General features: G+C 40.1%; 1 long non-coding RNA gene across 1 annotated transcript in view; it reads left to right on the top strand.

The window, feature by feature from the left end:
- Window positions 1-14,047, top strand: part of LOC114211666 (uncharacterized) — a 32,813-nt gene extending 18,766 nt beyond the window's left edge. The window contains exon 4 of the long non-coding RNA XR_003609812.2: window positions 13,158-14,047. This is a non-coding gene — a long non-coding RNA (uncharacterized LOC114211666). The remainder of the gene's footprint in view (window positions 1-13,157) is intronic.
- Window positions 14,048-19,385: the final 5,338 nt, after the last annotated feature.

The following is a 19,385-nucleotide window of genomic DNA, read 5'->3' as shown; positions in this document are numbered from 1 at the left end:
TTTGGAGAAGTGTCTGTTCATGTCTTCTGCCCATTTTTTGACTTGATTATTTGTTTTTTGGGTGTTGAGTTTGAGAAGTTCTTTTTTTTTTTAAAGATTTTTATTTATTTATTTGACAGAGACAGAGAGAGACACAGCGAGAGAGGGAACGCAAGCAGTGGGAGTGGGAGAGGGAGAAGCAGGCTTCCCGCTGAGCAGGGAGCCTGATGCGGGACTCGATCCCAGGACCCCAGGATCATGACCTGAGCCGAAGGCAGATGCCTAACGACTGAGCCACCCAGGCGCCCGAGAAGTTCTTTATAGCTCTTGGATACCAGCCCTTTATCTGTAGTGTCATTTGCAAATATCTTCTCCCATTCTGTGGGTTGCCTCTTTGTTTTGTTGACTGCCTTCCTTTGCTGTGCGGAAGCTTTTTATCTTGATGAAGTCCCAAAAGTTCATTTTTGCTTTCATTTCACTAGCCTTTGGAGTTGTCTTTTGAAAGAAGTTGCTGTGGCCGATGTCAAAGAGGTTACTGCCTATGTTGTCCTCTAGGATTTTGATGGATTCCTGTCTCAAATTGAGTCTTTCATCCATTTTGAGTTTATCTTTGTGTATGGTGTAAGAAAGTGGTCCAGTTTCATTCTTCTGCATGTGGCTGTCCAATTTTCCCAGCATCATTTATTGAAGAAATAAATGTCTGTCTTTTTTCCATTGCATATCAGGTCTCAACCGATACCAAAAGATTGAGGTTATTCCCTGCATATTCTCAGACCATAATGCTTTAAAACTGGAACTCAATCACAAGAAAAAATTTGGAAGAAATTCAAACACTTGGAATCTAAAGATCACTCTGCTCAAGAATGTTTGGGTCCACCAGGAAATCAAATAACTTAAACAATTCATGGGAACCAATGAGAAAAAAAAACACATTGGTCTAAAACCTATGGGATACTGCAAAGGCAGTCCTAAGGGGGAAATGCATAACCATCCAAGCCTCACTCAAAAAAATAGAAAAATTCCAAATTCACCAACTAACTCTAGACCTTACAGAACTAGAGAAAAAGCAACAAACGATGCCTAAGCCATGTGTTAGAAGAGAAATAATTAAGATTAGAGCAGAGATCAATGAATTAGAAACCAGAAACACAGTAGATCAGATCAATGAAACTAGAAGCTGGTTCTTTGAAAGAATTAATAAGATCGATAAACCACTGGCCAGACTTATCCAAAAGAAAAGAGAAAGGACCCAAATTAATAAAATTGTGCATGAAAGGGGAGAGATCATGATTAACACCAAGGAAATAGAAACAATTATTAGAAATTATTATCAACAACTATATGCCAATAAGCTGAGCAACCTGGATGAAATGGATGCCTTCCTGGAAACCTATAAACTCCCAAGACCGAAACAGGAAGAAATTGACAACCTGAATAGGCCAATAACCAGTAACGAGATTGAAGCACTGATCAAAAACCTCCCAAAAAACAAGAGCCCAGGGCCTGATGGATTCCCTGGGGAATTCTACCAAACATTCAAAGAAGAAATAATACCTATTCTCCTGAAGCTGTTTCAAAAAATAGAAACAGAAGGAAAACTTCCAGACTCATTCTATGAGGCCAGCATTACCTTAATCCCCAAACCAGGCAAAGACCCCATCAAAAAGCAGGATTTTAGACCGATATCCCTGATGAATATGGCTTCCAAAATCCGCAACAAAATCCTAGCTAATAGGATCCAACAACACATTAAAGGATCATCCACCACGACCAAGTGGGATTTATCCCTGGGATGTAAGGGTGGCTCAACATTTGCAAATCAATCAATGTGATAGAACACATAAATAAGAGGAGAGAGAAGAACCATATGGTCCTCTCAATTGATGCAGAAAAAGCATTTGACAAAATACAGCATCCTTTCCTGATTAAAACTCTTCAGAGTATAGGGATAGAGGGAACATTCCTCAAGTTCATAAAATCCACCTATGAAAAACCCACAGCGAATATCATCCTCAATGGGGAAAAGCTGAGAGCCTTTCCCTTAAGATCAGGAACACGTCAAGGATGCCCACTCTCTCCACTATTGTTCAACATAGTACTAGAAATCCTAGCAACAGCAATCAGAAAACAAAAAGAAATAAAAGGTATTCAAATTGGCAAAGAAAAAGTCAAACTCTCTCTTTTCGCAGTTGATGTGATACTTTAAGTGGAAAACCCAAAAGACTCCACCCATAAATTGCTAGAACTCATACAGCAATTCAGTAATGTGGCAGGATACAAAATCAATGCACAGAAATCAGTTGCTTTCTTATACACTAACAATGCAACTGTAGAAAGAGAAATTAGAGAAACGATTCCATTTACAATAGCACCAAAAACCTCGGAATAAACTTAACCAAAGAGGTATAAAGGATCTATACTCTAGGAACTACAGAACACTCATGAAAGAAATTGAAGAAGACACAAAAAGATGGAAAAACATCCCATGCTCATGGATCACAAGAATAAACATAGTTAAAATGTCTATGCTACCCAGAGCAATCTATACCTTCAGTGCCATCCCGATCAAAATTCCAATGACATTTTTCAAGGTGCTGGAACAAGCAATCCTAAAATTTATATGGAATCAGAAAAGACCCTGAATTGCCAAGGAAATGTTGAAAAAGAAAAACAAAGCTGGGGGCATCACGATGCCTGATTTCAAGCTGTATTACAAAGCAGTGATCACTGCTTTGGTACCAAGACAGCATGGTACTGGCACAAAAACAGACATATAGACCAATGGAACAGAACAGAGAGCCCAAATATGGACCCTCAACTCTATGGTCAAATAATCTTTGACAAAGGAGGAAAGAAGTGAATATTTTAACAAACAGACAAAAGTCAATGAAATACAGCAGACCGGGCATCAAGATCAGCAAATTGGACGCAATGTCCAAAGAAAACATTTCACAAAATAGCCATTTGCTGGGCCATAAAGCTTTCTTGAAAAACTTCAAATGATGGAAATCACTCAGAGGTTTCATGTTCTCTGACTACACTGAAATTAGGGTAGAAATATATGAAAGAAAGTGAGAAAAATGGAACTAGGAAATGGAAATTAGAAAATATTTTGAACTGAAGGATAATGAGAGGACTCCAGTCAAAACTTGTATATGGAAACTGAAGCCATTCTTCGGGCAACATTTATACTTTTAAATGCATACAGTAAAAAAAAAGAATGGCTGAAAAACAAAATCAATGACTTAAGTATCCACCTCAGCAGTAAACAAGGAAGCTTTGTTGAGACATTTAAAAAATTACAGACATTTAAAAAATAATAAGAGGATACATAAACATCTTTATGCCAACCAACTTGAAACTATATGTGAAATTGATGAATTCCTAGAGGAACACAACTTGCCAAAGCTGATCGAAATAGAATAAATGTTCTGGTTTTTTTAAAAAAAGAAAAAAACAAATCTCTAAATAGTCCAAAGTCTATGTAAGAAATTGAATCTTGATAATATGATAATGATGATGGTGAAGATATTTGGAGGGCTATGTAGACCCTAGTTTCCATTTTTCATATTGTGCGGCTTGTTGTTAGCCTAACGTCTTACCTTATCCCTTATGTATGCCTCTTGACGGGAGAGGCCATTACCCGCCAGATGGGTTGAGGGAAGGCTCTAGGCATGCTCAGTTCAGTCTCTCCTTCCTCTATTCAGATCTGACTTTCTGCGGAGAGGAAGCCTTCTGGCCTGCTTTCTGCTTGGTAGTTAGTAATCTGCTTCTCTTCCTGAGGAGACCCACGATTGTCCAGTGACGTCCGTAAGTGCAAGGGCAGATTGTCTTCTGGGAAAAAAAGATTAGCGAGGCTGCACATCTGAAGACATCTTCCCTGCCTCTATCAATAATACGAGTAATATTTAGAGCCTCATCTGCCTTAATCTTATGTTTACCTCTCAATTCTTTTCCAACCTGGGGAAGGAAGAAAGCAGCGGTATTTATCTTTTCATTGCCAGCAGACAGGTGGCTCTACTTCTTCATCTGTAAAATGAGGTAATAATAGTATTAACTGGGTGATGGGTATGAAGTGATAAGGACCTTGCGTTGTAAACAATAAGCACTTAATAAATGTTAGTTATTGGTTTCTTTTAAAAAATGAAGCCCTAATTTCATGCCAGAACTGGGCTAAGTGCATTATTACTGCATTATGTTGTGTAATATTTACAAGAAACCCATGAGGTAGGCGCTGTAATTAATTACTCTTACATCACACATGAGGAAGCTGAAATTTGGGACAGTTAAGTAACTTTGTCAGAGGTCGCACATTTTGTAAGGTCTGCCTTTCAAGTGCCCAGCCCCCTCTCACAATTCCAAGCCATTGGTCATTATAAGTGGGTGAAACAAGAGAGAGCAAAGAATTTATGGTGAATTTGTCACTGCTCCGGGAAAAGGCACGTGGAGTGCAGGTCCTACTCATGGTCAGGCAATAACAGCATCGAGTCCTGAAAAAGTGACAGTAAGCTCGTTAGGATATTTAAAAAGACTCTGTTTAACAGGAGTGAGATTCAGAGCGACATTACATATTCATGAAACTCCAAGCATGTCCAAGAGTATACATGAGCAATTTAAATATCACATCATTGAGTGAAAAGATGTGGGTCTTTTCAGATACGCTGTCTAAACTTTGGACCCCGAACTCCATTCTCTTTGGGGTTTTACCTCCATGAGAAAGTCTGAAGGAATCCTATCCCCCATCACTCCTGTGCAGGTTAAGTTTGATCACTCCGCTCTTGCGAAAGATTCCAAAGATTTCCTTTCTCTCCTCTCCCACAAAGCTGGGAGCCAATACCTTCCTTCTTTACAGCATTAACAGTCTCACAATCAGGCTTAGCACACAAGCTTTTCCTAGTCACCTCTGAGAAGAAGGGAAGCCCTTTTTGGAAAGAATATGTGATATCTGAAGCAGATCTTGGATCAGCATTTGGTGGAGAAAACATGACTTTTTTTTTTTTTTTTTAGACAAAAACATCCAGGCCCCTTAAGCAGATTTGAATCTTGCTAATATTCATGCAGGTGTTTGGAAAATCTTTACAACCTGAACCTGGGCCAGGAATTAGAGAAAAAGATGTTTCTTATACTTCAGTGAGAGAGTACATGTGAGGGCATTTTCAAGACTACACTCATTTCTGGAGCCAAAATTGTAGAATACTGGCAAGGGAGCTATGCATTAAATTTCAAATTGCTATTCACATAAAGTCAAGTTGTCCAAATATCTGGAGTTAATAAATTAATCAACATTCAGAACATGTGAACAATACTAGAAACACTTCAAAGTTTTTTTTAAATGTATTTGTGTGAAGTCTTGTTTTTTTTTTAATTGAATGAATTTGACATGTAACAATGTGTACATTTAAGGTGTACAGCTGTTACTTTGATACATTTCTATACTGTGATATGATTGCCCATATAGCAATATTTATCATATTACCTAATTACAGTACAATATTACCGTCTATATTTGTTACGTTGTGCATTAGATCTCTGTGGCTTATTTACTACTAGTTATAAGCTTATATCCTTAAACACCATTAATTTTATCCTCTCCCCCATCCGCCCAGGTAACTGCCATTTTACTTTGTTTTTTTTACATGTTTAAGCTTGTTTAGATTCTACATATAAGTTATATCATACAGTCCTTGCCTTTCTTTTTCTGACTTAGAAGTCCTGTTTTTAATTGCTGATTTGTTAGGTCTTTGGGCAAGTACGAATCTATTCTCAGGGAGCTCAGTTTCTGCATCTGCAATGAGGACTCTATGAAGCATATTGACATATAAAGAGAATTCTTCTGTAATGCCTGTATTTCCTTTTGACTTTCCTTGATATGGCAGCTATAAAACCACAAATACCTGAGCCAGATTTTCCTTATGTCTGAGCTCCCTGCCCCAGGAGGGCGTAAAACACTTTTCAAAAGTACCATTAGCTCTGCTGAATTGCGACTTCCTTGTATTATATGGTACCCAGGTGGCTTTTAAGTGTTAACACAACTTCCTCAACACTGCCTCCCTGGGTCCCAAGAATTAAATAAGGTACTTGGAAGGTAGGGTCTGCTCATTATTTTAAGATTTTCTGTATTTCCTTTATAGGGCATATTCAGTTAGGCCACCCCAGAGTTTCCATTTTATAGGACTGTCCCTTCCTAACAGGGAAGAGTCTTTATGAAGCTTGTTGTGACATGTCCAAAATCAAAACAATAAAAAATCTGTTTAAATTGTCGATCTGAAACTAATGTTACCTTTCCAATAAGAAAGAATATTTTTGTGAAGCTTGTTCTAACATTTTTAAGCCTGCCTTTCTCTAATGAAGAGAACACAGTTAAAGTCTCTGTGCGTGCCTGTGTAAGACGCCTCGCTGTGAGGTCTTAGAAGAGCATGGTCTCCTGTCCTTTGGTTGGCTTTGCCATTCCTTTGCCTTGTTTTCTTCCTTATGTAGAAATATTACCCAAAGTTCAAGGCTTGTGCCCTTTTCTTCTCTCCAGACTCTTTTCACTTCACACTTCTTTTGTTTGGTTGGTTTTTAGAGAGGGAGAAAGAGGGGGGAGGGGGAAGAAGGAGAGGGAGAGAATCTCGAGCAGGCTCCACGCCCAGCACGGAGCCTGACTCGGGGCTCGATTTCACAACTCTGAGATCATGACCCGAGCTGAAACCAAGAGTCAGAGGCTTAACTGACTGAGCCACCCAGGAACCCTAAGCTTCATACATTTTTACAGAGATTTTTATAGAGTGAGCATCTATGAAAATCATAGCAATTTGCAGTCTTGAATTACCCCCAATTACTAAGCAAAAACCCGTGTGTTTCACTGGCAAATACTACAAGCCTAGGGGAAAAAGAAAATGTAACTAGGAGGTGTGGAAGAAGATGACAAATAAAAGGGGGTATATAAAAAAGTGGGTGAAAGCACCAGAGAGGTACATTTCCCCATTTCCAGAGAAACCACTCAGTCACCAAGAACAATTAAGCCTACTTGGGAATCTCTCATCGGAGAAGCAAGTACGACTCTGGATTCAGAACCATAGGAGAAGCATTCATTGCAAACCTGAGAAAAACATTATTTTGCTCAAGCTTATCAGAGCAAATAAATAGAAATTGTATAAAGGCCCTTTCCAATTGCATTTGTATAAGATATATTCCGTTTTGTTGATCCACACAACTTTTTAAAAAAGATTTATTTATTTATTTGAGAGAGAAAGAGAGAGAGAGAGCATGCCCAAGAGTGGGGGGAGGGACAGAGGGAGAGAATCTTCAAGCAGACTCCCTGCTGGGTGGGGAGCCTGATGCAGGGCTCCATCCCATGACCCTGAGATCATGACCTGGGTCAAAACCAGGAGGAGGCTTAACTGACTGAGTCAACCAAGTACCCCGATCCACACAACTTCTAAATCAAATTTATTTTCAGAATGGTAACCTGAACAAGATGGCTACGTGTGTGTGTGTGTGTGTGTGTGTGTGTGTGTGTGTGTGTGTGTTGGGAGAGGGTGATTGGTGGGATCAGGGACTGTAAATGATAAACAATAAGTGCTAATTGTGTGGGAAGTAAAACATTTCTACCTTTTTGTGCTGTTAATTTGTAATTATTAAATCCCAGACTTGAGAGACAAAGAAAACAATGTGTTAAACTACAGGGTCAGTAATAAAAACTATGGTATCTGCCCAAACTTTACAAGAATAAAATCTCTGTGTGCCGGGAAGTTTTGATGGATGATGAAACATCTTAAATTTTGCTCTAGAGGCGTTACCAGGTCTCCAGGACCACCGCTGAATTATAGTTTTGAAATGCTCAGAGATGTACACTTGATTCCTTAGGCAAATTATACACGAAGCTACGCTTTAAGCATTTCCTAAATCTATAGTTGCTTTAAATGGTATTGGATCCCAAAGTGTTTGGCCTCAAAATAGAGAAAAAAAATACTGCTGATTTTAAAAATAGCATTCCCTTTTTATTAAAACATTTATATGCAGTATGGAAAATTTGGGAGGTACATATAAGAAAAAGAAGAAGAAATCATGCATAATTTAGCACTGAGAAATCAAGACCACCATATCATCTCATTACATCTTCTTTTCTCCACCATTTATAATGGCCACATGGTATAACACTGTATGGATGTACCATAGTTTACTTAACTAAATCCTTGCTGTTGGAAATTTAGGGTTGTTCAGGGGGGTTTGCCCCAGTACATAACATGACAGCGACTACTTCTGTAACATAAATCTTTGTACAGATCCATTTGATATTCTGCAAGTAACTTTGGGCAGAAACAGAATGTACATGAAAAGAAAATGTAAAAAAGCGGGAGGTAGCAAGGAAGCTTTGCTTTCTAGGAGGTCTGCTCTGGCTTCCGCAGGCCATCTGGGCCAGAGCTGGACTCCTGCTGCCTCGGGGGCTAGGAGGCAGGCTCCTCCTTCAGGGATGGTGTGCTTTGCACAGCTTCATGGGGAGAGGTCAGTAAGACTGCCGGGAAGGTTCTAGGAACACCTCCCCTTCTAGTTCTGGTGACGAGGGACAGCTCTGGGGATGAGTCGTGTCTAAGCTGGAGACTGTGATGTGTAGGAGTGAGGGGAGGGAGCAGGGAGCCAGGTGGAAAGACTTCTCTTGGCGTAGATCCTATCAACATATCCTATTGCTTTGAGAAGCATGGTGGTGCTCCCGCCAGGGCGTATCCTAGGGTGCTGTGTGCCCTCAGGTGGGTGCAGAGGATAGTAGTAGGCTGCTTTTATGGTTTTTGCCTTGGCAAGAATAGCGCCCACTCTGCGTTCTCTGATTGCAAAATCTTCAGTGAGTCCTTAGAGCTCACACAGCATCATTCTTTAGCCTGGCATTAAATGAACTCCCTTCCCTCCCCCTCTCTGGCCCAGCCTCACCCGACCACTCATTCTCAAAGCGCTGTCAGGCCTCCACACCCTCAGCTCCGTCAGCTTGCAGGTCCCTCCTCACCTTCAAAGTCTCCCTCTTTCTACAAAACACAGGATACCCATCATGTCCTCTGTGGAAACTTCTCCAAGACTCCGGGCAGTTACTTCCTCCTCTTGGTCTGATAGCAGTCTTAACCTCAGGTTGGATGTCCCCACATTACCTCCCCGAGCAGGCCCTGAACCTCTTTGTGGTTAGCATGTTGGCTCTGCATGTCTGTCTTCTTGGTGCCGAGAACAGAGTCTGACACACAAAAAGCACAGCTTTTCAGTTTCAATTTATTTTCAAATGAACAAGTTCAAATGTTTAAAACCACTAAACTCAGGGATTTGCAACTGAATATTTTTAAACAGCATTAATTAGCCAATATCCACCCTTATAATGAAATCGTTCACACAATCCACCTGACCTGGTTATTAAAATGGGGGGAAAATCACAAGACAAATTTGTCACAAAACAATTTCTGAGAAATCTTTGCTTTTCATTATATCTTGCTTTTAAAAGGAACACCAAAAGAAGTAAAACAACAGAAAAGTTGCAGCATCATACTGGCCTGTTGAGAAGCATGTATCTCTTATCTGCCTAGGTCTACTTAAGTATCCATGGGAATAGCAGAGAACCTCAGAATTTATGTGAAACCCAGAATGGGTCCCCACACATCCCCTTACTAGAAGGCTTAGTACAGTGGAGATTCAACAGAACTTCAATATAAAAATGAAAGTTGTTATCAGATGGTTATAAATCAGTAATAGAAACATGCACTAAATGTTTCAAAAGGAAATATAAACTAATCTAGTCCTCTAAGTGGCTTTTAATTTTTTTTCTCATTTCATTCTTGGGAAGGGCCACCAAAATTCAATGGTGCATGAAAAGCCAGAAAACCTCATGTTGTGGCCATTTCAAAGAAATGTAACAGTTTTAAAAAGTACCATCCAAACATTTGAATTTTATTTTGATGATCAGAATCTGGTCTAAGGAGAGTTTATGTTGGATGTCACACTAAGAAATGAGGTTAACAATACTACCAGATCTTCGTATAAGGTAAGTTTATCTGCAAAGGGTGTCAGGGCAGAGAATCCAAAGGGATTCTATGTAGGGTTTTCCTCTCCATTTTGGGATAGCTATATCTCCCTGTGAGTGTCAGTATTCTGGGGACAAGGAATGCATTCATTGTGTATGAAGAACAGCGAGGCCCCTGGAGAGAGGTGACAGAGGGAACACCACCAGTTCTAAGGGTTTTCCAAGGAAATGTCATCCTTGAGGATTACAAAAAAATGAGTTCCTAAAGGAAAAGCAGCCTGCACTTACAATATTTCAATGCTTACACTTACTTTTTATTTAAATGCAGAAATTGGTAGTATCTTCGAGTTTTCTTCCACTTGAAAGTCATTTAAAGAATAGCCTGGTTAATATAAAGATCTGGGAGCATGCATGAGAAGCACCCAGGATGGGTTGCTTCTGGGGAAGATCCTAGGAAATTGAAGGTTAACATAATAGAAGGGCATATACTAAATCAATCAATCAATCAATCAATCAATCAATCATAGCTCTTGAAAAGTCTAGAGGCATTGCATACAAAATATAGACCAGTCCTAGAGGAAATAAATTCCGAAATTGTTAATGGTCTGTACCTCTGGGTAATGAAGACGCAGGGAGACTTTAACTTTTATTTTGAGCTCTGCTGTCTGAATCTTTTAAAAATTACTATTACATGCACACCTTGCTTTTAGTAAAGGGAAAAAACCTTAAAATAACTATAATGGGTAGACCCTTTAGAAGTAAGTAGCTTCGATTTTGGGTCCTCAGGCTATGACTCAAGGTGTTGAATCTTTTCAAGAAGCTGCCTTGGTAGACTGTGTCTTAGTAAATTGTTACCGTTGTTTCAATTAAACATCTATTAACTGTAACAAAATGCTCTATAAAATAAAAATGAGGTATTTATAGCAAGTTCCTTAAAATCTAAAAACCAGTGAAAGACAGAGAAAACAATGTGGGCTTAAAACAGGGCCTTCTATCTTCATCCCCACGAATCACTTTGTTTTGACTGATCCTCGAATTAATGCATGCACATTTCCAACTTAAATTTAATCTAAGAATAACACAGAATAATAATTCCAAATAAGAGTACTCCTAAAGAAGTGCTGCATAAGAACCATGGTGTTTGTATTCTAGCTCATGAAAATGTAATTTTCTCCTTCCTTCTTCAGCATAGGTGAAATGAGATTGGGTCTTAACAAAGCATTTTGTTTATTGTCCCCTGTTTATTAATAGGGGACCAATAATGCCTTTTAAATGAAATGTTATTCAATAGAATTAGTTTGAAAATAAATAGAGCACATGTGGTTAACTTTGCTTTTGAAATTACCCTATCAGGTGCCGATCTCTGTAATTAAAGAATCCTAATTCACAATTCTCTGAATCACTGCATTTGGCAGGCAAATGCCAGTAATTTTCATTTCACAACACAGTGCCTCAGACAGTAATAAGCCAGAACGAAACACATGCAGGTTTAATCAGGTAACAAAGCACGTCAAATACTTATCCTGAAACAAGGGAGTCTGGCACATGAAGTGTGAACCTCCGAGAAGTCCCTTAGGGGATGTTATATTCTCTGATCTGTACCTTTTCACAGCTTCTGCTGACACCTTTAAGAGCAAAAAAAAAAAATCTCAGAATAGGAGTCAGAATTCAAAACAAATCACTCTCAATGGGACTTCTTGGAGCCAAGGATACAAACACAGGCATGCACGTGCACACACACACGTGTACAGATGTATACAAGCACATATACATGCATACATGCACATTCACTCACAGCTATGTATCAGTGCAAGTATATATATTAAATAAAAGTTACTTAAAGAATAGTCTTTGTTGATCATCAAATAACCTTGGTCTAAATGCCGTAAGAAGAAAAAAATGCTACATTTAACTCTTAGGAAAGTGTGTAAAAGTTTGACTTTGGTCTATAGGCTTCCCAACCAGCTGTCTTAGAGCCCAGAAATAACCTATCAAGGTATTACTCTTTGATGGAGAATCACAAGACAGGAAGACTTTCCATGGCTCTCTTAGAGCAGCCCAGGAATCCTGAGTAAGGGACCTATGGAGCAACCAAGGAGCCAGTAACCAAGGAAAATTCTGCAAAATACATCTGTTAGCCCACGTTTCAAAATTAAGTGTCACCCACCAGTGGATGTGGTTGGCAACGATCTTGCCCCCCCTGACCTGGACAGCCAAGCCAGGTTGGCCGGCCTGGCACCTCTTTTCACTGTGCCTCTCCCTGTGGAGTGAAGAGTCTACAGGGCCAAGGAGAAAAGCCCATCAGAAGCCCTGTCATCAAGGTCTGCGCATGTGGTCCCCAGAACATACCCCCTCACCTCCAACAGCCTCAGGTCATTTCCAAGGTCCTTGCTGGCTTTTTCTGAGGTCCATCCTCCCGAGGGCAGAGTTTCTTGCTCGGGTACATGCTCTAAGCCTGAGGTGGTGGCCAAAGGCTGATTGTTGGAGTGCTGATAGCTCAGACCTCGGGTTGGGGTGTCTGTAGGTATATGCTCTATGCCTTCGGTGAGGCAGATAGAGCCTAAGCAGGAGACAACTGGGAGTGAGCCCTGGGTGGAGGCAGGTGGACCTATTTATTCACTTTCCCCAGCCCCACATCATTAGGAAAGGACCTGGCTACAGTTCTGCTGAGAAAACGTATGTGGGCTAATCTGAGACATCAGGATCTCAACAGGATGATGTGCTTAGCTTCCTTCCAATTTCCTTTCTAGTCATGACCAAGAACCTCTCCTTAGTGGCTTTCCATGGTTATTTGATATCCAAAGACAAACTTATTTTCAACTATAATAATGAAGTGAAATATAAAAATGTCAAGTAAGGAAACACAGTGAAGATTTTCTTGGTCATTGAATATATAATCAAACCAGTCAAAAGTTAAATAAAATTTTACAGTATGAGAAAGTATGCAAGGAATGGATCAAAACTTTATAAATAAAGTTTTTGTAAAAGGGGAGAACATAGCTACCTATTTGTTGCAATAATGAACATAGGTTTTGGTTTAATAACAAGTACATCAAAATCACATGAGTAATACTTTATTTAAAAATTTTATTGTTAAAAAGTCAGATATTTCGGGCATAAACTAAGATTGGTATTTACCAAACAAAAATAGTATGGTTTGTAACTTGCACCCTAATTCTCTGTTTTTCTATTTTAAACCCAGATAAAAGTGCTGCATAGTCACAGTGAATGACAGAATTGGAGTGACTGAAGTCTGTTTCTTGTTCTTTACATTCACTATCTGTTGTGGACTGCATTGTGTTCCCCAGCGAAAAATTCATGTGTTGAAGCCCTGATCCTCAGTGTGACTGTATTTGGAGATGGGGTCTTCACAGAGGTAATTAAGGATAAATGAGGTCCTAAGAGTGGACCCTGATCTAGTAGGATTGCTGACCTTATAAGAAGAGGAAGACACCAGAAATCTCTCTGTGTGTGCACAGAGGAAGGGCCACATGAGGACACAGGGAGAAGGGAGCCACCTACAAGCGGAAGAGAGAGGCCTCAGGAGAAATCAGCCCTGCTAGCACTTTGATCTTGTACTTCCAGCCTTCCAGAATCGTGAGAAAATTTCTGTGTCTAAGCCACCTAGTCCGCACTATTTTGTTATGCAGCCTGAGCTGCCTAATACACTATCACTATTTTTTCACTCTTTATTTTGTATCTACTGTTTAGTCACAGGAGTGGGTAGCACCATAGAAAATGAAGGTATGCACTGTCACTGAACTAAGCTTGAACAATTTCAAATCACTAGCCATAAACTCTTGCAAGAAAACTAGCCATAAACTCTTGCTGCTCAGTTGGCATGGGTGGGGGCCGCTGGGGAAAGTGGGATTCTCTGCATGAACTTCTATGTAAAACACCATGTTTAATAAAGAATCCATAATCAAAGCATGCTCATTTGAAGGTCGCATAGACACTTGTATATGTAAAATTAACAAAAACTTCAGCAATTATTCTATGCATTAGAGTATAGACGAAAAACAATTTTTTTCAGGAAGGCATGTGTTATCACTGACATTGTTTAGAATTGCCAGCACATAGAGATAATAAAAAGTGGACAGACTTGTTGCTGTTTTTGTCATTGCTTTTAAATTGTCTACACATCTTGTACCCTTTTTGGCCTGCGCTCGGAGGGATCGCTTCCACAGTCCTGCCTTTGATACTCCTCTGCCCCTCCTTCTTCTGGGCCTTCTGAGAAGCAGCCCGTTGGCCCCATGGGATCGTAGCTACAGCCATCACAGTGGGTTTCACATCGCATGATAGCTCAAGCATCGTGATCCCTGAAGGAAGGGAACTGACCATCTGCCTCTGTCACTTCAGGGTTGGAGTAGTATTTCCTTCATGGTACAGCAGCCCTGCTTCATGTGGGAGGAGAAAAAAAGGACCAGTGGAAAATACGTTGAACCTCTGTCCAGACTTCTTCGTTGTTAGCAAATTGTACAGGAGTCTTTTTTGGAGCCTGTATTCAGGTTGATCCCTTGGATTATGTTCTTATAGTAGATAGTACTGATAGTTTGAAGGCCTGTTGGCTCTGATACTAATATTTCATGTGATTTACTAACTTTCTGAGATTTGGCATCTCCGATGTTACAGCTGGAAAGGCATATTGAGACTATGCTTAGTCACTGACAAGCCTTGGAACAGAAAGGAGGTTTGGTTGGTTCTAAGAGCTATGAGGGGAAGTCTGGTTGCTAAAATAAAGGTAAGATAAGAAATTCTAGGTCATCTTTCTGAAGAAGCTGCAAGCAGTTCTCTTACGGAAAGCCCTACCACTCATCTCTGATTTAATAATTATATTTTCTGATAGCTCTCTTGGTCTACCATATAATTTATTAGTTGAGTGCCAGCTATCTCTTTGGTGTAGAACAGAACTCCACCCCTCCATCTCTTGGAGCAGAAAATGCAAGAAAGATTGTTCTTGGGGGGAGCTGAAGAGCCATCTAAACAAACCATTAAAATGATGTTTAAAAAGAAAAAAAAAGATCTGTTAATTTCAGAGTTAATTTTAAAATACGGATTTCAAAGCTATGGAGGGATTTGCAAAAAACACATCAACTGGACTCCTAAGGGGTAACAAATGCCTGGCACGTAGCGGGAGCTCAGTAAATAGCTATTGAATAAAAATTTTCAGCTCCTTGGAAGCAAGGAACGACTTACTTAATTTTCAACTAATTGTTTAAAAATAAAGAATACATGAATGTGTCCATGTTCTACTATCACCCTGGCAAACTCTATGACTTAAAATAAAGGAAAGGAAGAGGAAGGAATGGAGCTTGGGTGGGTGTAGTTCCATGAGTTGCAACGAAAAAATTGGTATCAAGAAAGGAAATCTGGGAGTCTGAATCTGTGACCCAAACCAGACTGTTGAGATGTTGGGTGGGACAAATAATTCCTCAGGAGAGGTCAGGCCACAAATCAGAGCACAGAGCAGCCTGCTCTTTGATGGCTAGATAAGGTAACATAGGGCAGAAGGAAAGAGACCCTTCTAGGCCCTTTAAATAGGGCCAGCTGAAGTGGTGGACATAGATGTTTGGACAGCCAAGGGGCTTGCAGAACATTTGGCTTTTTTTTCCGCCTCACCTTGAGTTCCCCTTCTTGCAAAATGAACTGGCAAGTAAATAAGTCTTCTTAGAATCATGAGACCTAAAGATGGAAGATGTGACTCAGCGTTCTGACCAGTGATCTAACCAGATCATCAACACAGAATGCCTAAGGTCAGAAAGTCATCACCTGTTGCCAAAACAACTAGGTCTCCAAGAAGTGGTAAGTTCCTCCTGAGTAAATTGTGTCCTTCTGAGGACGTTAGCCACACTCAGGGTGTTGTCTTATTCACTTTTATTATAACTAGACATCAGGTAACAGCTTGGCCAAGACATTATAGAGTAATTTCAAGTGCAGCTAACTGGGTAGAATAGAAATACTTTAAAGTCCTTTCCAAGGCTGAGATTCTATCATGTGATTGCCTTACATGCTCATTTTACATTCCCTTATTTCACTCCATTAAGCGATGCTGGGATCAAGTAGATACATATGGATGATGTTTAAGTCAGACACGGTAAGAAAAATCACCCATCCACCCCCTCCTTCCCAAATCTATTCCCCTCCCCTGGTGAAAAAGTCACATCGTTAACAAAAGTTCAAGGTAAGTGTCCAATAGTGTCGCTTACTAGGGCTTTATTTTTGGTGAGATAGGCTTCAGTGAAGTATAATCCAGAGCTAAATCCAGACTAGAGTGTTCCCTGAAGCTCTTTCCTAGATGAGGGATATTACCAAATTGCCATTTTCTATCCAGCAGTACAGGTCACCAGATATCTCCCAGTCCAGAGACCTTGGAGCAGAGGACAAAAATGGGGTAATTTTAATCATGTGACCTTATGGGAGGCACAGTGCCTGCTTTGCCCCCCTAAGAGTGAAGAAACTATAGAGTCCATTATGCAGACAGCTCCCAACATGGAGGTCCCCAAAGATATGGTTCCCCAAACAACATTTTTTACATTTTGAGGTGAAGACTCGGTGCTTATTTCCTCTGACCTTGACCATGGCCAACATGCTCCATCAAAATAAACCTTGGGTTATCGAGAATGGATACATGGACTTGGAGAGAAATAACAGCAAGGACTTGGTAAAAGCAACACTAAGAACAAGATGGAAAAGAAGCAATGAACTGCACCAAAATGTAATGTTCCATTCAGGGAAAAATTTTTCATGGAATTTTTTTTTTTTAGCTCCACTATTTTGGACTTTCAAAAGTAGTGAAGGCAACACATTCTAAAATGCTTGGACTTAGCTCAAACAGACTGTGTCGTTTCATCTTGACAGAGATCTCTTCTAGAAAAGACTCCCTGAACTACTCTGGATATGAATTAAGTTCCTTCTGTTGAATCTCAGCTTATGAATATTTGAGAGAAAGCTCAAGTTGACCAAGAATGCATTTTTTGCTTGGATGATGTTCCTTCTGTATGATGCATTGTTATTAATAAGGATTTAACATTTACCTTTAACTTACCAATTGCTTATTGGAGAAAAAATAGACATCAGATAAACAGGAAAGTGCTACAAATTAAGGGGCTTTTTTGTTTTGTTTTTTGCCCACTAAACATTAGACTTCATTGTTTCAAACTTTTTTTTTTTTTGCATTCTATAACATGGTTCTGCATTGGCAAGTATACTTATTTACATGACAAAAATTCTTTATTATGCATCTAACATATACCAATTGCTAAGCACCAGTAATTCAAGCATAAAGGAAGGATACTCCTTTATTTCAAGGGATACCTGACCTATTGAGTGAGATGCACTTACAAGCCAGGGATGACAATACAAGCTAATAACTGCCTCGGTAAAAGGCATACACGGGAGAGGGAGACCAGTGAGTCTGCACTCTGTGGGGAATAGAGATATCAGGGACTGCCACGAAAATGTGATTTTTCCATACTAATCACTGTGGTGATGATTATAAAAGAAATGATCCAAAGGCACATGTTAAAATTCCTTATGAAGTTACACTATTACATAAATTTTCAATGGGTAAGGCTATGCATAGTTTTTAAAAAATCAATAACGTTCATTCATTTGCTGTTAGTATATTTATTTTCTTCCTTCTTAATAAAACTAAAGAAAAAAAGGAACTATACATGTGTATGTAAAGTCACTTCAGTTCAAAATAATACTCATCAATTAACAGAAGGAGCAAGCTGCTGAGCAGCCCGCAGAAAGCACTAGAGTTTATCTTACACTTGGCCATTTTATACACTCATTTTCCAGAGAACTGTCTTATTAGCTTTCAAAGAGTGAGTTTCTTATCTTGAAAGTTCACTGATCCTCCAAGATGGATGCATTTTTGGTTAAATGTTTCTGCATCAAGCAAGAAGTCCTATTCACGATGCACTGCTGATAATGGCTGGAAAGGTTATCAAGGGGCTCTGGCATCACTAGAGTAAACAAACACCGTACGACACCTTACAGTCAAATGCCTGGACATTCAGTGAATGCTTCGTTGTTGTTTCACAAGGGGGCTTGGTGACATTTCTAGAGGAGGCACAGTTCTTGGCACTTTTCTCACAAGACTGCCCTCCACTAGCTAGATGAGTAGGCACCTCCCGTGTGACTAACAAGGCAGGAGTCAGTAGGAGAACAGACCGGGAGGCCAGGGAAATGAACTGCCCTCTCTGTGGCTGCTTTGCGGGTGAGTACACCCTGATGTCCCGATCTATTCTCAGCTAGAGCCATTGGGAAAATGGGCAGTGTGAATCTCCTAGGTTTGCCCATAAGTTCCACTGAAGAAGAAGGAGTCAAAATACACTTTTATTTTCCTAGCAACCCTACTTCTTCTGTGGGTAAATATGAGTAGTTGTCGGCGTCTTCAGAACAACGGAGACTGTAGATATCAATTTGGAAGTCTCATCTCTCTTGAGAAGTTGCAGAATGGAACATCATTTTTGATAACAATCTCTCGTTGTGACAGAGTCACTTGGGGGAAAAGGGACCTTTGTTGCTGGGCCAATTTGTGGTTTAAGTGCTGAAGTTTGTGACACCTAAGTGTGTGCATTTTAGAGGAAGTTTGATTGACTCTTCAGTTTTCACGGGGCATTCACCCACGTCTAGGAAAGTCGGTGACTGTGGAGGGGACGATGGAAGTTGAAAATATGGTCCCTGCTCCAAAGAGTTTCTACTATAAGGAAAAGTGCCATTCATTTTTAGACTTTAAAGGAACCTTGAAGGTGATGTAGTCTAACACCCACATTTTAAATATAAGGAAATTGAGGCTCAGAGAAGCCAATAATTTGCTCAAGGACACATAACAGGTGTTAGAACTAGTATTTCAGCTCTTTCTCTAGTGATCTTTTAAAAACAGTGCATTGGCCTTTCTATGAAAGGGGGTTGGGGTCAGGGGAGACATACTCTTTGATGATGTGATGAGCCAAGTATCAGAAAGGAAAGCTCTCCACCTACAGGTCTGGGACTACTTATGAGTAAATACTGTGCTTTGCTTCCCACCATCACCAGTCTCCAGTTGAGCAAATCTTGATGGTTGAATAGGGTTTCACTTTCAACCTCAAGCTGACAGAAATGGTCATGATTCACCCAAATTCCCTGTGAACAGAAACAACTTGGCTTCTCACACCTCCGGTGAAGGCTGGACGGAGATGGTGGACGGCTCTTGGTCTTAGTTCCCGATTTTTCTGGCCCATTTGATATTCTTGAGAGCATATTTTGGATTGACCATCTGTGCTGTGAATGACACCCACATCTCACCCGTTGAGCCGGGGCAACCACGACTGGTTGGTCAAACCAGAGTTCCACCTGAGTAGGAACAAACCCACTATGCGTTGTCAAGGAGTCAAGACTCAGCTTAGCTGTGGAGTGGTTTAAGATTGGTCATCTTCAGTGT

Source organism: Eumetopias jubatus, unplaced genomic scaffold (assembly GCF_037043125.1).
Source record: "Eumetopias jubatus isolate StellerSeaLion01/CBP00866 unplaced genomic scaffold, mEumJub1_p1.0 scaffold_3, whole genome shotgun sequence".
NCBI lineage: Eukaryota > Metazoa > Chordata > Mammalia > Carnivora > Otariidae > Eumetopias > Eumetopias jubatus.
The sequence above is the reverse complement of the archived record's forward strand: the minus strand, read 5'-3'. Positions and strand labels throughout refer to the sequence as shown.